Source organism: Triticum urartu, chromosome 7 (assembly GCF_003073215.2).
Source record: "Triticum urartu cultivar G1812 chromosome 7, Tu2.1, whole genome shotgun sequence".
NCBI lineage: Eukaryota > Viridiplantae > Streptophyta > Magnoliopsida > Poales > Poaceae > Triticum > Triticum urartu.
Genome location: NC_053028.1, coordinates 684,506,273 through 684,520,928, shown reverse-complemented (window position 1 = coordinate 684,520,928; position 14,656 = coordinate 684,506,273). Strand labels below are relative to the sequence as shown.

Sequence of the window (14,656 nt, the reverse complement as noted above, 5' to 3'; positions counted from 1 at the left end):
GAATAAGGCGTGAATATTGCATGAGAGATAAAAGAAGGAAGGCCAAAGGGAAGGGAGAGAAAGGAAATAGAGGGTAATTATGTGGTAATTAACCGGCTGGCAAATGAGATTCATGACATGCTTGATATAAGGAAAGAAGGAGAAAAGAAATACACACTAATTGTATGAGATTCATGCTTTAATGAAGGGTATGGCACTGGCTATTGAGCATTCGGATATGTCTATCATTGTCCAGTCAGATTCTACAAATGCTTTGGCCGACACTTAGCTGCGAAGATTAAAGCTCTTATGATTGATAGAGAGTTCGTCTCACTGAAAGTTAGTAGAGATCAAAATAGAGTAGCACATCAGCTGACTCTTTATAGTTGTACCAATGCTTGTACTGCAGTATGGCTGAATTCAAGCCCACCTATCTGTGAGGACTTGTTATCTTGTGATTGTAACCCGATCATTATGGAATAAAACTCTTTTTAACCTTGTAAAAAAAGAAGAAAAGAGAAAGGAAAGAGAGAGGAAGGAAATATACGATAACTACAGGAGGATCGAGGGAGGACCCTACCAAATGGATAGGACATGCGGGATTTGTGGGCGCCATATTTGGTTGGCAGGCATACTGGCCTCATCCATATCTTATATGAATAAAAAAATGACGTGGCATTTTTTCCTACATACAATCCTCACTAAATTCACATTGTTTTTTCTTCAGTTGCAGTGGACCCACTTATGATCCTTACTAAATTTTCGCCAACTTTATAACACGTTGAATGTTATGTTTGTGCATACAATCCTCACTAAATTTATATCACTTTTTTACCCGTTGTAACCCACGGGCATATACGTTATTTTTTATATAAATGGAGGTATAATATTATTTGGCCTCTCATTTGGTATGTCCATAGCGTTCCTCCATACTTAGCTAGGCTATTCTACAGATCGTCTGTGCTGGGCCGCCGGGCCTATGCCCCGTTCGTCTGTATTACGTTCCATGAATAAAAAAACAATACCCTCCCAACCTGTCTATGCGACCCGGCCCAACAAATCAAACCCACCAGCCCGTTTAGGAGATGAGACAAAAATAGTTGACCGTGACATGAATCAAACTCGCAACCTCCCCTGTTCTTTGGTGTTGATCATTTTACCCCGCAAAAAAGGTGTTGATCATTTTAAACTAAAGTTAAATTTGGAGATTTTTTGTGTTCTTTACGGACTGGTACTGAACTACTACAATATAAAATATGGATAGCACAAACACAAGGCGCAAGTTAGATTGTGCGGATGTGGCCGGGATCTCAAACGCGACCGTTCATTGGTCTGTGTATGTAGACGATTCTTTATTGACTCGAAGCTTAGGTGGAATGTTCGTCGTGTAGTGGACATCGTGACCGACAATGAGGACAAAGAAAATAAGTGGTGACAAGGATGGGGCGCTAAGTGTGATAATTTGTTTCTCGCGTTGCAACGCACGGACACTTTTACCAGTCCAATTTATACACATAATAGGCACACACTATGGAGTGACTTTTTAATTGACATATTGACATATGATGGGAATTCCCTGTTATTTATGATTCCAACAAGCGTAGGGAATATTTTAGCCACATCATAGGGAACATAATTGGAAAGAGAGTGTTGTGATGAACCTGATTATCATGATGCGAATTTGATTCGTTTAATTTGAACTTGCCTATCATTGTTTTTACTGTCCTTTGTAAATGTTTGTTTGACACTACTATGTAAAATTTATGTTTATTTATTTTAATGTGGGCCATGTTTGTAAGATCCAGTAGATTGTCCGGTGAACCCAAAACATCATATTTTCCCATGAGACTATTTTTGTTGGGCTGAAAATTGTTCGGCTCTCGTACCAACGCACGGGCAATTACCTAGTCATGTAATAAAAATCCCTGAACAATTCGGACAACGCTATATATAGGTTCATTTTCACAAAAGAAATCAATCATTTGTTTTTGCCATCATGTTCAAATTTTCTACAAATACGGTTATTGTTTTAGTGTGCTGGTCTTGTGGGGCATTAGTAAGATCACTTTTCGATTGCCTACTACAACAAGTTTGGTATGGCTCCGGTGAGAGATAGGTGATAACTGCGGCAAGCCGTCGGCTCGCTCGGGTATTTGTAGTCGTCTCTAAATGGTCTGTAATCATAGATGCATGTTTTTTATTTTTGTATTTTTAACTGCCATGATATGATGAATAGATCAGAGCCAAAAAAAATTAAAAGTTTTATTAAAAAAATGCTCAAATTTTCTATTTTAACAAATGCAGTGGTTTCCTCTCAGTTGGCCCATACCGTCAACGACGCGGGCGGCTATTGCGTGTCGCATAGCAGCTTACGTGTCAACATAAAAAAGGCCCCACATCATAGGAGCCCTTTCTTTTTTTGGTTCATAGGATAGGATTATCATAGGAATAGGAATTTTGTAGGAAATGAGGCCTCCTTTGGTTTAGAGGAATTTCATAGGAATTCTAGAGGATAGGATTTTTATAGGATTTTTTCCTTTAGAGCCATTTGGTTCATAGGAATGGATTCCTATTCCTACATAGGATTGGTTCCTATCCTCCACATTTCATAGGAAAATAAAAAAGAGCCTAGACTCAATGAAAAATTTCCTTTGGTGTCAACCAAATGACATCTTGTTTCCTATTCCTACTCATAGGATTTGAGATACATGTCATCTCATTTCCTACAAGATTCCTTTTCGTATGATAATCCTATCCTATGAACCAAAAGAGGCCTGAGATGGCATGTATCTCAAATCCTATGAGTAGGAATAGGAAATGAGATGTCATTTGGTTGACACCAAAGGAATTTTTTCATTGAGTCTATGCTCATTTTTATTTTCCTATGAAATGTGAAGGATAGGAACCAATCCTATGTAGGAATAGAAATCTATTCTTATGAATCAAAGGGCTCTAAAGGAAAAAATCCTATAAAAATCCTATCCTATGAAATTCCTTCAAACCAAAGGAGTTGAAGCAGATACATCAGGAGCCGCACAAAAAAAAAAGCTTTGTTTTTCCTCGTCTGTTCCGGCGGGGGGAGGCGGCGATGGCCGCGTGGGCCGATGGTCGGCGCTCGCGGCGAGCGCACTAATCCACAGCTTCGCGGGGGCCAGCTACTGATCCGGTGTATACTCGCCGGCGATCAAGGACGTGGGCGCCAACGCCGGCTTCCTCTCCGCGTAGGCGCCCGTGGGCCACTGAATCCCTTGCATCGCTCTGTGCCGCCGGGTACCTCCCCATGTGGCTCGCCGGCCCCGATCCCGCTCGTCTGCCTCGAGCCCTCGACATGCTGCTCGCCGCGCAGGCGCGGACCTTCCTATATACGGCCGATGTCGTCACCGCCGTCGAGAACTTCCCCGGCCACCGCGGCACCGTCAACGGCATCCTGAAGGTACTGCCGTCCTGATCCCCCCCCCCTCGCTGGCTTTCTTTCTATATACTGTACTGCTAATTATGCAGTATTCAGTCTCTCCTCTGCGTCAGTACCTAAATGATGTGATTAATTAGACCTATTGCGATTCATGCTACAATACAACCCTGTGTAGATGATGTATATGCTGAAATAAAAAACAAAGTATACAGATGAAATCAGAAGTATCAAAAAATCCATGTGAAATCAAAACGGCCACATCCTCTGCTGTGACTGAGGAATCAAAAATCAGAAGAACCATGTGTTTTGTTTGCTTTCAGTTCCTTTCTTTCTTATGTGCTGTGACTGTGAGGAATCTGTTCTGGTGGCATAGCTGATACGAACCTAGATACAAATTACTCAATGGATAATGGATACAAGGAATTCAGTCACAGATACTCCCTCCGTTCCCTTATACAAGGCCACTATGAAAAATACATTTTGCATCTATACAAGGCCACTACCAGTAACCGAAGCAAAATTTAATGATGTTTTCTCATACTAGCAACTTGTTTAAAATACTTGCATGTATGTAGTCATAATGACACTATGCTACTTCCTTCTCATTCCTTCCTTGCATGCATACGGGCATATTAATGATCCCAGTTAACAAGAAGAAAAGTTGGCTTGCAAAGTAGTCATTAAATTTTACCTAGGTACATGTAATTTGAGTTTGTGGCCTTGTATAAGGGAATGGAGGGAGTACAAGTTTCTATCAGCAAGAAAGGGGATCTGGGAAGCTAGAGCCGGGAGGTGGGAGAGGGAAAACGCCCAACAGCGGCCAGTTCGGGTTCCAGTTCTTCCATCCTTCCCTGAATCGATGTGTTCCTCTATATATCAGGTCAAGCCTCCTCGGGTTGGGCTTTGCAGTCTGTTTGGGCCTCGTGGGCCGGCATTGAGCCTCTTTGGTTGTGGTTGATGAAGTAGTTCCCGTGACATTCCTCCCTTCTTGAAACTCGGCTTGACCCCAAGCCGACACCGAAGAATTTATGCCCGGGTCCCATGGAACTGCCAGAGCGGTGGTGATATCCTTCACGGTAGTAGCCATGTTCGAGGTAGACTTGATCAAGTTCAAAGACGCTAGCGTCGTTGAGGTAGTAGTCGTTGTTGGCACGGACTTGGTTGATGTCAAAGTAGTTCTCGTGGCTGATGTAGACTTGATCGAGGAAGATGTCCATAAGCATAAGACTCCTCCGTCCTTCAAATTTTGCTTGCCGCTCAGGGAGATACACTTGAGAGCACTTGGTTGACCCATCACATGCCAACCATTCAGTCTTGTAAAGACTGCACACTGGGAGTTGTATGCAACAATAGTACACACAGAACCAAGCACCCAAGCAATCTTCCAAACCATCAAGGGACTGAATTCAAACCTCAAATGTACCGAGCAATTGATATAGAACTCTGTGGCATGAGCCTCTGAGAGTTTGCAGCTCACCAACTCAGTAGCAGAGCACTCGAGCATTATTTTTGGAGAAGTGTTTGCAAGAACAAGGCATCCATAGGAGCTCTTCAACATCAGCTGGTCCACACTTGGCATTGGATGTTTCTAGGAGCTAAGTTCAGTGCAAGGTAACACGTTAATTTGAACCGTTGAGACATCTGGCCATGTTAACAGAAACCCAAGATTCAGACAACCAAGCCTACTATGATAGTCCAAAATAATTTTGCTGTGGGGGTACACTCCTTGCCTGTCAGAGCACTCAACCCCAATAGCAATAGTGTTGGGATTGCCACATGAGCAATTGCAGAATAAGGAGTACACTCCTTGATTCTCACAAACTGCAGCTTGTATGTGTGCTGGCTTGGTACTTGCAGGAAATGACAATCGCTGCTCGACCATTTGATGAATGGGGTTATTCCTTTGAGAGGTTCGCTCTACTGCGCTGATGCTCACAAACAAGGAATGCAGTCCAATTTTCGTCATATAAGAATTAACCTCAGTGTACTGCTCCGCCATATAGGAAATCCTGTTGTTAAACTCCAACTTTCCGCTCTTGCATAATGTAAGTTCAGGTGCAATAGAGAAGTTGTGACTTGGACAAACTAGATATTCCTCCAAACATAGGTGATTGACGGGAGTACATACCATTGAGGACTTGGTGATGTTGGATACAGCAATAGTCTTGCCCTGAACTACAAATTTCATCCAATGCACAGTAAGCTGCGGCTCAATCTCATCGAACATAATTACTCGCAAATAGTTATCAGTGCAATGTAGAATACTCGACAAGGCCTCCAGACATTTAAACTCATCAGAACCGACTGGCCGAGTTGTGACAATCTCTTTACTCTTCAGCTGGTTGTCAACTACTGTAAGTTCTCCATAAGAATTATGGGTGTAGAGCCACTCGACATCAATTGCGCCCATGAACCTGTGATAAGGGCTCGCAAGGCATGCTTCAATGATATGTTGCCCAGGCCAGAAAGAATCTTCTAAAATTGTATTGGCCAACAGCAAACCTTGAATATCTGACCGCCAATATTCCGCAATCCTCCATAGCTCCTGATCCACCAAAGGCAGCTGTACAGAAAAATATCCCTTGTCTTTATGAGCTCCCTGAGAGGTCCAAATGAATAAAATGCTCCCAGTTCTGACTTGCGTGTATACCAGGCTACCATCAGGGAATACCAGTTTGTGTAACCATATGGTGTGAGTGACTATAACTGAGATTAACACACCACAGCATTCAGTCATATGAAGGGCAACAACGAGAGATTGAATGCTCACTGCCTTGTTGCAGCACACAATTGCGTGCAGATTTGGTGAGAATGTCACGGCCGATAAGAACCATCCTCCAGAGGGCCAAGTGTTGAGCTTCACCATAACATTCTGCAACTTTCCAACCTGAAGAAATAAGTAACAACTGGACCAGGGGAAATTTACTTGAGCATTCTCACTGGGATGAACCTGTAGGCCGCTACTTATGAACTCAGCCTTCACAATAGTCATCAAGGCGGCTATCTCAAGTTCCAGCCAACCCATGTGATTCGTCATTGGATTTTTGTGAACACCGGGACCCCATGGTGATGTGACACACAGGACTCTTTGGGCAACATGTGGCACACTAAAATTTTCATCAAATGAGAAGTAGTCCCAAAGAAGCCAATGCATCTGTCCTATTAATGCCACCATGAAACCCACCATTTTCTCTTCCTGTAAGGCCTCATTCTTGAAATTTGTTTGAAGTGATGGAGTCCACGGCTGCAGCAACTTATATTGCAAATACTCCCAGGAGGAAATTGACTGTGGCTCTACAGGACAACCCAATACTAGCTCATCTCCAGTAAGAAATTCAACTGAGTGTTGTCTGGGCATACCAGCTGAAGAAATCTTCATGAGGCTCCTAAATTCATCCAACTGCAACACGGTACATACATGGCTGCACACAATGAATGGCCATGGTACCTGCCGGAGCACCTTTGATGACAAAGTAGCAACGATTTTTTCTAAGAATCCTTCCTGAGAGTACTACTTGAAGAGCGTCGTGTTCCCAGGACTCGAAAACCGTCTGTCATTGTTTCCTCCAGTTTGCCTGAGTGGCACAAAGACATTAGTCTTTGAATTTATTCGAGAGCCGAAGAGTGGCTTCCATTTGTACTCTGCTTCATTAGTGGCAGCGCTCTCACCATGTGCAGCTTGGTCACCGATGAAGGAAGGCCATGGCCTTGGTCGTAGCCCTTGTCTCGGTCGCATGATACTCGGGATCACATATACGATGGACATGTACATGAACAACCCGGTGTGGTTGATGAGGCACGTTGTCGAACACCTTGAGGACGACTTGGTGTCCAGCACGAGGAGAACAGACAACCAGCACAGCTGGGCTGGCCAGAGCCCCGGAGACTCAGTGAAGGATGCAGACACACTCCACGGAGTCAGGGGCAGCATTCCTAGGCCACTTCCGTTGTGGCTACTGTCGAGGGTTCCGCCGCTTGCCGCAGGTGCAGCAAGCAAGGGGACGACGACGACCGTGGCCGTGAGCGACGTAGGTGTTGCGGCTGGGGTGAACACAGAAGCCAATGTGGCACCCTTCTGGCTTGGGTATTCTGTTGAACACATGGCATGCAACAAGGAGCATGAGCTGCTGGTAGCAGAAAGGACGACCTCAGCGGCCTCCTCGATGATGATGGTTGGTGGTGAGATGACATGAGGCACGGCCTCGTCAACGCCAACGTCGAGGCTGGCATCGGGGATACTCACCGCAGGTGCAAGACCGGCAATGACGTTGTCGTGGTCAACCGCAATCTCCTCAGTCATTGGCTCTTGCACGGGAGACTTGATGATTTCAGAATCTGTGCCGACCAACTCCATCAACTCGCGCACAGCGTCCCGGATCCGATCGAATTGCTCAGCTAGGCTGCTCATGGTGACGATGGTGGGGAAATTTTGTAGGTGGGAGGTGGTGGATTGGCTTTGAATACCAAATGATACGAACCTAGATACAAATTACTCAATGGATAATGGATACAAGGAATTCAGTCACAGATACAAGTTTCTATCAGCAAGAAAGGGGATCTGGGAAGCTAGAGCCGGGAGGTGGGAGAGGGAAAACGCCCAACGGCGGCCAGTTCGGCTTCCAGTTCTTCCATCCCCTTCTCTGAAGCGATGTGTTCCTCTATATATCAGGTCAAGCCTCCTCGGGTTGGGCTTTGCAGTCTGTTTGGGCCTCGTGGGCCGGCATTGAGCCTCTTTGGTTGTGGTTGATGAAGTAGTTCCCGTGATATTCCTCCCTCCTTAAAACTCGGCTTGACCCCAAGCCGACACCGAAGAATTTATGCCCGGATCCCATGGAACTGCCAGAGCGGTGGTGATATCCTTCACAATAGTAGCCATGTTCGAGGTAGACTTGATCAAGTTCAAAGACGCTAGCGTCGTTGAGGTAGTAGTCGTTGTTGTCACGGACTTGGTTGATGTCGAAGTAGTTCTCGTGGCTGATGTAGACTTGATCGAGGAAAAGTACAGTATGCAGATCCTGTACATGCTGAAATTAGCAGAAAAATACATACGAACTATTCTGGAAAAGTACAGTAATGTGATTTATTAGAATTATTATAGTATAATTCATACATACAGTATAACCATGGTAGGAATTCTTGCTCCTTTGGGAGGCAGCATCACTGGTTCTAGAAGAAGAGTACAATTGTGTAGGCGCAGTCACTGTTTCATTATAATTTGCTCTGCCCAAAGACATCAGAGAGGCAATAATGCAGCCTTCTTTTGCTGGTCTCATCCTTTCAGCACCATGTTTGTTTTCTGAAATCCTGTATCTACTCCTGACACTGGGTGGAGCTATCATTTGCGTTAATTGCACGAACTTTCAGTGTTATTGTCTTGAGTTTTCAGCTAACTATATTCCTAACTCGGACGATGCAAACGTGTGTCGATCCAACATTGCACACATTTTGCTGAATAATCCTAACCTGCACTCTGTTTCTCGACGACGTACCAAACTAGCAATCGTAAGGCACATTTATTAGGCAGTGTATCATGTTTTTTCTTGTTACACAAGTACATATATGCCCTACTCCTTTATTATGGTATTAAATGATCTATGCATTTTCCGAACAGGGTTTTCTGGGCTTTGGGTGGAGCAATACTTATGCTAGCGATATTACCCACAGGCCACACGATATTACCCACAGGCCACAGTCGTCGCATTGCTGCTCATGTATTTTGTCGATGTCCACAGTGCTCATCGGTGGTACAACAAGAAGTTCCTTGATGCCTTCGCTCTTATGGCCGTTTCTGTTGCCGGGTACCTGATGGTTGTCATAATCTGTGACCAAGTATTCGTGATAAGTTCAGCTGGACAGAGTGTTTGCTTCGCGATACTCCTGCTGTTGATCATGTCTCCAACAGTTATTGTTATAACAGCTCACAAGATGGAATCGAAACAATGAGAAGAGCCAGCTCTAGCACTGCGCTTGTGGGATCTGGTCAGGACATGTCGTCGCACAAAGAAAACATGAATGTGGTGCAGGCCATGTGTAAACTGACTTCTGACTGCTCTTCCTTGCGATGGCCTGTGGAATGGGATCGGGGCTAGCCAGGGTGAACAACATCAGCCAGATCAGGGGCTCTCTTTGAGTAAACGAGCAGGGAGACCAGCACCCTGGTGTCGCTCTGGAGCATCTGGAACTTCTCGGGGAGGTTCACGAGGAGTAGGCTGGCCTTTTTCATAGCAGCGACGCTTCTGGTCATGGGTGTAGGCCATGCTATCATCTCCTCCGGTTTCCACGCATAGCTCTACGTCGGCTCTGGTTTCCAAAGGCGCTTCTATGGCAAGGAGTCGCCACAAGGTGAGTTTGCCTGCGCCGGTAAGCACTGCTTCGCACTCCCCTTCCTGATTATGGCATGTGTTTGTGTTTCGGATCTGCCGTAGCATTTGTATTGTTCATCAGAACAAAGAAGTTTTGTAGGTGAGTTATATACGCCAGACTGCTGTCTTTTGTAGAGAATAAACTTATATATATGCAAACGACACTCAGTCATGTTAGCATTTGGTATTATAGCATTATGTACTAGTATATAGCAACATTATAATGGCTAATTCCTTTCTGAATTAATAGTCGAGAAGATGAGTGATACATATTTTATTTAGACAACCACTGCATCTGTTTGTGTTTGTAAGAGAGCACTAACAAGCTCACTCTACTCCTATATATCACTTCACTCGTCACCTTGTTTGATTCCTCCTTTAGCTTCCTCTGGTGTTACGCCCTTCCCGTTGTCTTTCTCCTTTTCTTTCTTCTCCTTTGCTCCTCTTTCTCCTCAGCTTTCTCCACTTCTGCCTCATCTTCCTCATTCACCTTCGCCTTTGCTGCTGCCGCGTCTTCCTTGGCCTGCTTGAGCGCCTCAATGAGGCCTGATGAACACTAATTAGGGTCCCTCTTCTTCTTCGTCGACATTGGCATCAGGTTGTCTGCCACATCGGTGGGCAACATGTCGGTCTCCTCGAGCAGCCGTTGAATCTCCCCAAACAGACCATGCTCCACGACATCCAGGTAGTTCTTGGCAAGCACCTTGAAGCCCTCGAAGAGGCAATAGGACATCTCGATTTGCTTGTCCATCCTGCCCTCTCGGATCAGTGCCGGGTCCATTTTCTCCTTTTGGTTCGTCGTGAAGATGATGATTCGCTCACGGACGGATGCTGACATAGCCCGTCGATGAAGTTAAGCAAGCATGAGAGCATCACCTTGCTTTCGTTGTCCTTCAGTGGGTCTTGTTAGCATTTTGTATTGTTGCACGCTTTATATGTAGCAGCATTACAAGTGAGATCACTGCATTTTTCTTTTGCAAGGAAGCAATAGTGAAGAAGCGCACTCGTTTTCCTTGGCTTCCTGGCTTGAGATCACTTCACTCGTTGATATTTCCATTGGCTTCCTCCGGTGCTTTGTCCTTCCCTTTGTCTTCCTCCTTGGCTTTCTTCACCTCTGCCTCCTCTTTCTCCTTGGCTTTCTTTGTTGCGGCCTCCTTGGCCTCCTCTGCCTCCTTCACCTTGGTTGCCGCCGCATCCTCCATGGCCTGCTTGAGCACCTCAATGAGGCCTGTCAAGCACTCGTCGGGCTCCCTCTTTTGCTTCTTCCACATGGGCATAAGGTTCCCTGCAACGTCGGCAGGCGACATGTCTGTCTCCTCGAGCAGCCGCTAAATTTCCCCAAAGAGCTTGTGCTCGATGACATCTAGGTAGTTTATGGCGAGCACCTTGAATCCCTCGAAGCGGTAGTAGGACATCTCGATTTGCTTGTCCACTCCGCCCCTCCGGATCAACACCTAGTCCAGCTTCTCCTTGTGGTTGGTGGAGAAGATGATGATCCCCTCACCTCCGCAAGCAGACCACAGCCCGTCGATGAAGTTAAGCAGGCCTGAGAGCGTCACCTTGGTGACATCATCCTTCTCCGGCTCTACCGGTACCTTGGGCTTGTCATCATTGTTGGAGTCCTTGTCGCTTGCGGTCTTCTTGTCCTTGCTGCGTTTTCCGGTGAGGTTGACGAAGCGGTCAATGTCCTCTATGACGATGATGGACTTGCCTGTGGTCTCGATGAAGAGCTTCCGCAACTCGCAGTTGTTCTTGACCGTCGTGAGCTTGAGCTCATAGACGCCGTCGTCGAGGAAGTTGGCCATGGTGGCGATCATGGTGGACTTGCCGGTGTCGGGCGGTCCGTAAAGGAGGTACCCACGCTTCCATGCCTTGCCGATCTTGGCGTAGTATTCCTTGCTCTCCTGGAATGCCATGCATGAGGTCGTTGATGACGGCCTCATTCTCATCAGAGATCATGGCGAGTGTGTCAACGGTGGCGGGGTGCTCGAAGTGGACGTGGCTCCAGACGCTTTTGCCCCAGTAGGGGTTCGAGCTGCCGCTGGCATTGTTGGTGAAGAGGCGGCGTGGGATGTTCTTGACGGTGACAGCGCGACCCTCGCCGAGGATGAAAGGAAGGTAGGAGTCCCAGAGAAGTCGTCAAGGACATCCTCATGGTGGTCCCAGGGAAGTCGTCAATGACCTTCTCGTGGTCGTCAACAGAGACCCTGAGGTTCTTGTTGTCCTTGCCGAGCTCGGCCTTGAGCTTGGGCACGCGGTGGGCGCAGGCATCACTGAGGTAGGCTTTGACAGAGGGGAAGAAGTCAGCCGAGGAAGATGTTGGTCGCCACCACCGATGCAAGCCCCGCCCATCTCTCCACCATCGCCGTCATTACCGGACCTGAAGCTCCTCTTCATATCGTGTCTTGATAGAAAGCCGTAGTGACCTGGATTGGACTGTATGCGTGTACGTGTTGCTTATATAATGCTGAAGAGGAGGTGGTCGGAAGAGGAGGTGGCCCAGCGAGCGTTTAGCTGCTGCTACGCGGGAACGAGCACACCGCTCAGTTCGCCGTGTCCCGTGTGCGTTTTAGTACCACACCGCGCGTAAACAAAAATTAGTACCACACCGCTCGCTTTGGAGCGTACTTCGCAGTCTAAATAGTCTGGCAGCGACGCACATTTGGCCGATGACGCAAAGCATATACACCAGCTTGTTGGTTCAGGGTCTGTCGAGGCAAAAAGCAGTCATCACATACTTCTGGCCGGGCCAGCCCTTAAGTTGCTGTTAAGTCGTGCATGAGGCAGTGGCGGAGCCAGCGAATTGCCAAAGTCCGGGCATCTCGTAAGCTAAAATTTACTTTGGTCTATCAAACACGATAAGTATCATATATTTGAATAAATGTCATGTGCAATATATGCACTGATGTTTTTATAGATCAAAGAAGTAAATAAAAACTTGAATACAATACCAAATCAAATAACTCACCTAGTTACCACTTGCCTTTAGCCTTAATTGTTGGCGCTCTGCTACTGGATTTCTCTTGGTCATGCCCTTCAACGGGTTGAGCGCTCGCTGTCGGCCTGCCGCTGCTCATGTGGTTAGTGTCGACGCTGACGACCCAACGTCCGATCGAGCCAGAGTTGAATTCTCACTGGTGGTACAGGAGGATTCGCCGTTGTGGCGCCCGCGCTTGTGCTTCCGATCTTGACCGTCGCCCGCCGGATTCATAGCCGAGGCCTGGCCGCGTGTTATCTCTGATCTCTTTTGCAATCTTGCCGGCCGATATTAATCTGGCTGCCGGGTTCCGTCAGGCGACGGTCTGCATCGCGCCCTCACCGCGTCGGAGGCGCAGCCGCGCAGCAGATGGTAAGGTCGCGACTCCGATCTCGCGTTCCTGCGCACGAAAACGAACAGGCATCGATCGATTCTGCTTCAGTCCATTCATGGATCGATCGAGCAAACAAGGCCTACTGGTTGTTGTGGTCCATGTGATTGCTTAGCCAAACTGTAGAAAAATGCTCAGACTGGCCCAGTTAGAGAAGTTTACGTACTTTTCATCGTATTATGATGCCTAGGAAGGTTCGCTATAGTTTAAAAAATTGACAGGATGGAGCCCGGGCACGTGCCTAGGGTGCCCGTACGGTAAATTCGCCCCTGGCATGAGGGGGGCCAAAAGTATGGATTGGCCCTCAGTCTTTTTTTCCTAAGCCTTCACTTTTATTTTTTTCAAAGTACCAAGATCTATTATAAAAATGACCGATGCTAGGTGCCGGCTGGCCAAATTTTTTGGCGGGTTGAAGCGAAAAAATTTGTCAGTCCAGCAAAAGAAGAAGCCAACTCCAGCAAAATTGCATCACCGTTGCCGGCCACAACAAAAAAAACTCATTGGTTCTAGCTAAAGGAAACGCCAGTTGTAGCTCAAAATCGTGCCTGTTGTAGCATGTCGACTCCACGCCACCAAAAACGCACCTCGCTCTAGCGCGGGCTGCTGCCATTTGCAGCTCCTATGACCACCATCTCCAGCAACGACGGCTGTCGGGGTTGCAGCACGCAGCACTGCGTCGGGGGCGTAGCTCGTAAGTTGTGGCCTCGAGCTCGTCGGTGTTTGTTGTGCTCGTGACAAGACCGGGGAGTACGCGGCAGGCGCGGGGCTGGTTGCAGCAAATCCGGCGACGGTGGCAGCTCCATGGATGCGACGCTGGAGAGCAAAGGTAGGGCCATCGACACGGGGGAGCTGGAGGTGGGCGGCCGTCGACGCGGGGGAGAAGGAGGTTGGCGGTCGTCAGCGCAGGGAAGATAGAGATGCATGTGAGAGAGATGACGCAGATCAGCCGAGGAGATAAGGTACTAGTTGTGACATGCACGATTAGTTCGAATTGAGCGACACGAGCGGCTGGCGCAAAGTTGGGCCGGTCGGCCGTATACAAATGTTTCCCGATAAAAATTCGCTGGAAGTAGAAAGTATCTTAAACATAATAAATATTACATCAAGGTCTTTGGACCATCAAATGACCAACCGTCGGCAGAGCAACCCACTGAAACGCCAACTTCCCCTCTCTTATGTAAGTCTTTCCTTCTCTTTCAAATGGTTGAACTTCTGGTTCCTAATCACATTAGCTTGTGCACGTTGATGATGCTTCCATATGTCAGCCTTTTCTCGCAGCTTGGTGTCTCCTCCTCTTTCTCTCCCAGCTCTCCCTTCAAGTTGCCCACTGAATTGTCCAGCAAGCCATCTTCTCCTATTCATTGGACCTCTTAAACTGCTGGTAGTTGAACTCCATGGCCATCTGTTCCTGGGCATCCAAGAGGCAGTTGACATCGACAACTAACTTCTGATAGTTCTCCTCTAGTTTGCTTTTCTCCCGATTCAGATTGTTTTTTTTTGAGAGTACGCCAAGAGCGTACCTAAGCTTTATAGAA

The 14,656-nt window shown here is 46.9% G+C and overlaps 2 pseudogenes; one reads left to right on the top strand and one right to left on the bottom strand.

The window, feature by feature from the left end:
- The first annotated feature begins 2,999 nt into the window (after positions 1-2,999).
- Positions 3,000-9,921, top strand: LOC125523285 (annotated as a pseudogene).
- A 1,286-nt stretch (positions 9,922-11,207) lies between these two features.
- LOC125523286 lies at positions 11,208-11,712 on the bottom strand (annotated as a pseudogene).
- Positions 11,713-14,656: the final 2,944 nt, after the last annotated feature.